Here is a 7,004-nt window from a genome sequence, read left to right on the forward strand (position 1 = left end):
CCCGCTTCAGCCGGTTCGACAACCGACATGCGGCTGAAGCTGCTGATTTTCCCGCCCGATTAGCTCCGTGTGCGTTCGCGCGGCACCCGCTTTCCATCGCCCTTTCCGCAGAGGAAACACTTCAAAGTGCACCACATACACGCCACGGGTGTGCAGTATGAAAATGAGCTTATCACCCCTCCCACCCCGCCGTCCAAGTCTTCGAAATCCATTAAGGATTCCCACCGTTCGTTCGGGAATAAAAAGGACACGCGAAAGGGAGGACTCCCACCCGAAGACGATGGATGCCGAAATCAAAGCAAAGCGAAATTGAACAACTAAGCAGAATCGGTAAGCCCCCGGCAAACACGTCAAGGACAACATCAGTCGCGCTTGCACCTCGATCGACGTTTCCTTCGGGTGGGAAGGTGAAGAAAGAAAGTTAATTTTCCACGTTGTCGACGACGAAACGAATAAACCCATCAAGCATCATCCTTTTAGGAGACATTAAAGCAGCTTCCTGCTTGAGTGTAAAAACACTGCTGATTTTGTCCTTATGTAAAATGTTTGGATATTGTTGTTTCACCATAAAATTTAATTAGATGCAATGTTTTAATTTGTACATCAAGTTATATTTTTCCGCTTATGAAAGCTTAATTTTGACATTTTTTTTTCTTGTCCCTCGAACAGCATTCTTAGGGCAAGAAAGTTACGCTTTTGTTCCCTAATTGTGCAACGATATAAGGAAGAATCCTTCTTTCAACGTGTCGCTAAACCATTACATCACCTTCTTCGTGTTCCCTTTCCACCCTGTTGTTTCTTTCTCTATCAGAATACGATGCACTCAGCGAAAGAACACTCGTAAACACACACACACACGCAAAAACTATGTCAATGTGAGCCATTCTCATCCTTTCGAGCACCATTTTTTCGAGCACTGGGAAAGGCCGGCCCCGACCGTGAACGTGACAATTTTATCCCCCGCGACCAAACCAAGCACAAGACATCCAGATCCGGATCCGGCAGCAGCCCTCTTAACGCTCCGCGGAGACAAATGGGCACTTTGTCTACACCTTTGCCGGCCGTGAAGAGTCGCACCCGGGTGGGAGGTGATCACACACACACGCGCCAGTGAGAAGTGGAAGAAGAAGGCCTCCTCCAAAGTCCACGGAATGTACTTCAGCTTGTGGAATATTTAATGAAACGTGTTCATTCCTCTCGCTTTCGGTCACATTCCAGCTCGGCGTGATTGAAAAAAACCGCTGGTCCGTGTTTCGGTGAATTCCGTGAGTGAGTTAACCCTTCGGTGGAAGGCTGTTGGTGAGAATGTATAGAATAGTTCCTATGTGACACGAACTGTGGAGGACCACTTCCTCATATTCTTTACTATGTTTTATTCAATCAACAACTAAGGCATATTTTTCCATTCACCATAGTTTACATTCAAGGGTTAGCACGATATAATGCAATATTCATAATTCATCTGCCCATCGGACGCGTCCGACGGTTGCCTCACAAGTCTTTGTTTTTCCTTCCTCGGCGTTTTAACTTTTTAATATATTTCTAATAACGCTTCTAATGGCTCATTGTCCACCGACGACGACGCCTTCAAGTGGCTCCAGTTGCGACTTTATGACGTCCGGGCCATGGTTTGCACAGTGGCACGCCCAGCCAAAAACTCAACCTCAACCGATTTTTTTCTTTTCCCCAGCATTTTGTGGTACAACATTGACGTGCGAGGAATGAATCCTCGTGGAAGACGCGTCTTTAACGCAAGGTGTGCTAAAATGGTTATTTAGTTCGCATTACAGCGAATTAGCGGGGACACATTTTATGGCCTGTCGGTTCGGTGGAATTTTTCCCTTCGGCTCGATACTCGAACATGATTTTTGTTGTGGTTTTGTTTATTTTGAATAGCAATAATCCTAATTTGCATTTAAATTTTGAAAGTGAAGAATGATCCTTGATGGTTGGTGAACCAATGCTAATTTCATGCTATAGAAAAAGGTATACATCAAATGTAATTTTACCTAATTCACTTAAAGCGAACTGATTTTAGGTAAAAACAATATTTTCAGTGTTTTATTTTTCAAATCAAATGTTTAAAAAAGAAAATGCTTTGAGTAGAACAACTTTTGAATCAATCTAGATTGGGGAAAAAGGGAAAGGAGATTGAGGAAAATGAATCTTCATAATTCAGCGGATTGCAAATCTTTACATGCTTTGAAATGGAAAGGATTTACATCAGTTTTCTATTAGATTCTTCTAGTCTGTTAGATTTTTATAACTTTAATATATTTTCGTTGACATCCAAGCAACAATCGTTGATCATCATTCATTTAATCAATCAGTTAACTTGTTCTTTTAAAACCCTCTATCGTCAAATGCTATTCTCTCCTTTTAAGAGTGTCTTCTAACGACCAACCGTCATCCAACTAGTTTTGCGACTGTTGCTGAAGTAAATTAGACTTCGTTTTACTCAGCCAACACAAAGCAATAAGCAATTACACCATTTGAAGCATCGCTCACTGACTTGTTGACCCGGAGGCCCGAAAAACCCGCTGGCGAGGTGCCAACGAACAAAGTGTTCCACTTGCTGACGCGCCAACGGCCGATGTAGCCGGACGGGAACGGCGGGGTTCGAAAAGTGGCGAAAAATGTGCGCCCCGGTGAATAATTCCTCAGAGGCACGCCACGGCCATGGACGCGTGTGTCTTTTCCGTGCCCTCCTAGCGGGTGTTTCCTCGTGCGACGCGAGACAGGCGGGGCGGGCGGTACTAACCGAAAGCATAAATTGGTTGTAATTATATTTGGATGGATGTTTGGTTTGTTTTGGGCCCTCCGTAGGCCGTTCGAAGGAAAAGACGGGAACGGCAAACCAGTGCGAAAGTAAGTTGTTGAACAAAATTAGGAAAACATTTATTTCGATGGCGCTTTTATTGCACTTGAAGTTTGTTACCTCAACCGTTGTTGGACAAAACAAACGGACACAATAAATGAATACCATTTACAACATAACGTTGTATTATTACCAATTTGAGATTCACAGTACCAATTTTTAATAGCGTTTTCTTAAACTTGCGTCTAACTGTGGCCAATCAGGGAAAAAGAGAACCAACTCTGTTTTAAATGTACAAAACATTTGCTTATTTCGAAAACCACAGTATAAAAAACAGGAAAACAAAATTCAACCCGACGCAAAGCTTAAACCAAGCGTCATTTTAATCCATAAAGCCAATAAAAGACGGATCAATTTACGAATCCGAATACGCGCGTCGTTTGTGCAAAAGCAAATCTACTTATCGCCTGGCGAAAGGAGTTAATAATTTCCTCTCCCCGATTGTGTTTATCGCGCAGCTTATCGCGTCCGATCGTGAGATAATAAACTGTAAATCCTCATCGGAGAATGGCGAAAGATGGATTTATAGTATCGAACATTTTTGAAGCTTTCCGAGCCGTAATACACGAGGAGAACGTACTGAACGATAATCCACGCTATCATCAACGCCCCCGAATTGATTGATAAAAATAAAACCGCTGCTGAAAGGTTGACAAGTGGATCATTTTCCCTTCTGGTAGTGAGAAAGAAGTGGAAATCATACTAAAGGATTTTTTTTTGTTTGTGTCCATCCATAAATGAAATTACGAACCGAAAGCAGCCTCACTTCAGCGCTCGGATTTTCCATCGGTTTTGTTTTTCCGTCCCACTTTTCGCCATTTTTGTTTTCATTTTAAGTCCCAAAACGAGGCAAGGCGAAAAACATTCGTCTGCCGGGCCTCAAGCGGCTGACACAACACGCATGTCAGGTGTGCAATAAAAACGATTGCTTTATGTTTCGAAAAGGAAAAATGTTTTCGCTTCACGCTGATTGCCGCTCGGCTCGTGTAGATAAATCTGTCCGTGTGCATGCTGGTGTTTGTTATTTCAACTTTTGCAGCACGATAGAGGCGACGGATGGCGATAGGGTGGTGGAGCGCGACCAATACAGCGTTGGGGCTCTCCAAAATCAACCTCGCACCTCGGATGAGAAACAATAATGTTTACACTCATACGCGTTCGCCATTTATTATTGATTGCAATTGATAGGATGAACGCCGATGGGCGAAGGGGGTGGGTGTTCGTGTGTGTGCAGGAGTGTGAAAATAATTAAATTTTATACCGTACCAAATCGTGTTCGAAAGGATGAAAAACGCACCTACACATCGATGCACCGAATAAGCGCCGAAGCCGGAAGAAATCGGAAAAATGAGCGATGCCGAACCAGAAACACTTTTCAAAAGCCCCCAAAAACAACACAAAGCGTTTAAAAATATATACCAGCGCCATTTTTCACACGAGCATATACAAAAAAAAAAATTGACGGATGCAAAAAATCGAATCGATGTAGCAAAATTGAAAACTCGACGCGAAGCAAATTGACCAATGCGCCATTGTGGAGCAGATGGATGATGGCCGTTCAATTGAATCGCTGTACTCAGTGCACCTGGTTGCACAATCATTGCACAAACGCTTGGCCACGAATTTTCGACCCTTGACCACTCACAATAAATATTAAAACGATCGTGGTTCCGCTCATTCGACACTGGATGCTGATGGTTCTAGGTTAATCCGCTTTATTAGTCACAAAAAAAACGCTATAATTGACGAACGAATAAGAAACTTGTACTTTTCGATTGAAGTATTATTTATCGTGAATGAATATTTTATTTGCCAAATGCAAACATTTCTAAATTCACTATTTACTTGTATTACTTTTTAGTCGAAATTTCGTCTAAAACTCGTTTTGTCCAAAAAGAGTAGACTCAATGTTTTGTTGTAAGCAGGAAATTATAAATTGCTCTAAAACATATATCAACCCTGACAAAATACGAAATCAAATAAAAACAGCAAAAACAGTTTAAAATCCCCCTTTAAAAAGATTGAGACAGATTTTTAAGTTCATCCCAATATAGAACAATGTACTATGACATCCAACGAGCATCAGTTGTATTAACCTCTAAAACAACAGAGAAGACTACCAAAATCGCACCTAGCAAGTAAATCTAACTTTTGAATTTTCTTTTTGCTTTTGCAAACATTAAACAACAATCTCACCTTGCTGCACTTCAAAGCAAAAGTTCGTACCTTTAGGCGGTACTATGGACGACTCCACTCGTGTCTGCGTGTTAATGGGCTAATGGATGTTCCGTTTACCACTTGCAATGGAAGGCAAAAGGAGAACAAAAGTTTGGCCAAACTTTCTGCTAGTTTGTTTGCGCAATTGCTTGTTTGCATCGCTCTATTCTTAGGTACGGATTTATTAAAAGCTCTAGTGGTTTCCCCATCATTCAACAGTTTATTGAATAATCGTTTAGACAGGACTTTTTGCGTTCATTTCACTTCAACAACTGCTTTCTTTGTGTCGATTTGCGTTGTTTACACTTTAGAAGTGGTTTTGTTTTGATGTTTATTTTTCATATTATGAGTTTCGAGATCTCTTCCTCATGTTTCGTAACTTCCTCAACAAAATGCGATGAATCAATACGGTTATAAGCACGATTTGTATAGCACTGTAAGCTTCTTTCTTCTCGCACACAGCGACTGCATCGATCGATAGGCTGATAAGGCATTATTTTGTTATTCACCAAACACTCTCCGGTGCAAGTTTGAAGCCTATGCTTGGACGTTCGATAGTCACAATAAAACAGCTTCACAATCTTCAAACCTCCCGAGCTACACTCAAAGTCGAAGGATTGTGACTGTTTATATTTCACTGGGCGTTGTTTGCTGCTGGTTATTTCTTTGTTTCTTGTGGCAACAATGCGCATTGGCTACGAGCAAGAAAAGGCTCCTCTGGCGTTGAGAAGAGTGAATAGTGACTGAACCGTAGCACGATTTTTAAAGATTGTTTAAAAAGGAAAACTACACAAACCACCAACAAAACAATGAAACCTTTCAAACGCCGTTGGCATTAAAGTGTTAGAATGGTCGCCTTTCGTCGTCGCGTTCACATCCCTCAGACGTAAGCTAAAGACGGCCGAACGAAAAGCCTGACACTGACATGGCGCTTGTGTTTACTACAATTAGCGAATTAGTAGCGCGCACCAAATCATCCACCATTTGCACTTTCGACCGTTTGCCTGAACTTCGGCGCTCAGCGAGATGGAGAAGGAGGAAAAGCCAATGTGACTGATCCGTGTGCAGATTTGGACAGGACTATAATTTTCCGTCCGACCACCAACACAAAACACCGAGCTCTGTTAAGCTAAACGCTCTTAAGAGAAATGGCAGGCATTGTAATTCGAATTGAAATAAGAACGATTTTAATGCTTCCGTTTAATGTCCTTGTCCGTACGACTCTTGGTTTCATGTTGCATGGGTTCGATTAAATATTTGGCAGAAAATACATCTTTAACTCTCCAATTTAAAAAACGTTACATCTTTTTCTAGGAACACATCGCCTCCTACTGTACACTGTTGGGCTTTTTTTTGCTTAAAAAAGCCATTTATATTTCACTTTATGAAACAGATGCCCAGAACTGGAACACTGTCTGTTTAGAAATTGTTTTAATGTGTAGACAACTTCCAGCAAAGAGTTTAAAAACGCACGCATTGTGAAACAAAGGTTTAGTGACTGTTCTAATCATGCTAAATGATGGAAACTCTTTTGTTTTATTTCCATTTTCTTACTCAGCTTGTAGAAGACCATTTTCAAAAATGGTTAAACTGCACAACAAAAATTGCAAAATTTCCAATAGTTGTATATTAAAAATGAAGGTAATATTTTTTTCACAACTAAAATAAATAAAAAACTTATTATAATTCTATTTCCTCACCAAAATAACATTTCAAGTGAAGAATGTAACATTTTTGTTCATTCTTCGACCGTTTTCTTCAACGCGCCCCAAACGACGAACCCTCGCTTCCCTAGCGAAGGAACGGAGCGAAATTCAAAAAAGCCGTCGGCAAAATGGACGTTCACTTTGGCACGTTTTTAAGAGAGCTCAACTTCCGTGGCGCGGACATCCGTCGGTTAAGGATACTC

The 7,004-nt window shown here is 41.3% G+C and overlaps 1 protein-coding gene across 1 annotated transcript in view; it reads right to left on the reverse strand.

Annotated features, from left to right (window-relative positions):
* LOC131285724 (optomotor-blind protein) overlaps nt 1-7,004 on the reverse strand; it is a 125,312-nt gene that overhangs the window by 117,662 nt on the left and 646 nt on the right. The gene's annotated exons all lie outside the window — the stretch shown is intronic.

Source organism: Anopheles ziemanni, chromosome 3 (assembly GCF_943734765.1).
Source record: "Anopheles ziemanni chromosome 3, idAnoZiCoDA_A2_x.2, whole genome shotgun sequence".
NCBI lineage: Eukaryota > Metazoa > Arthropoda > Insecta > Diptera > Culicidae > Anopheles > Anopheles ziemanni.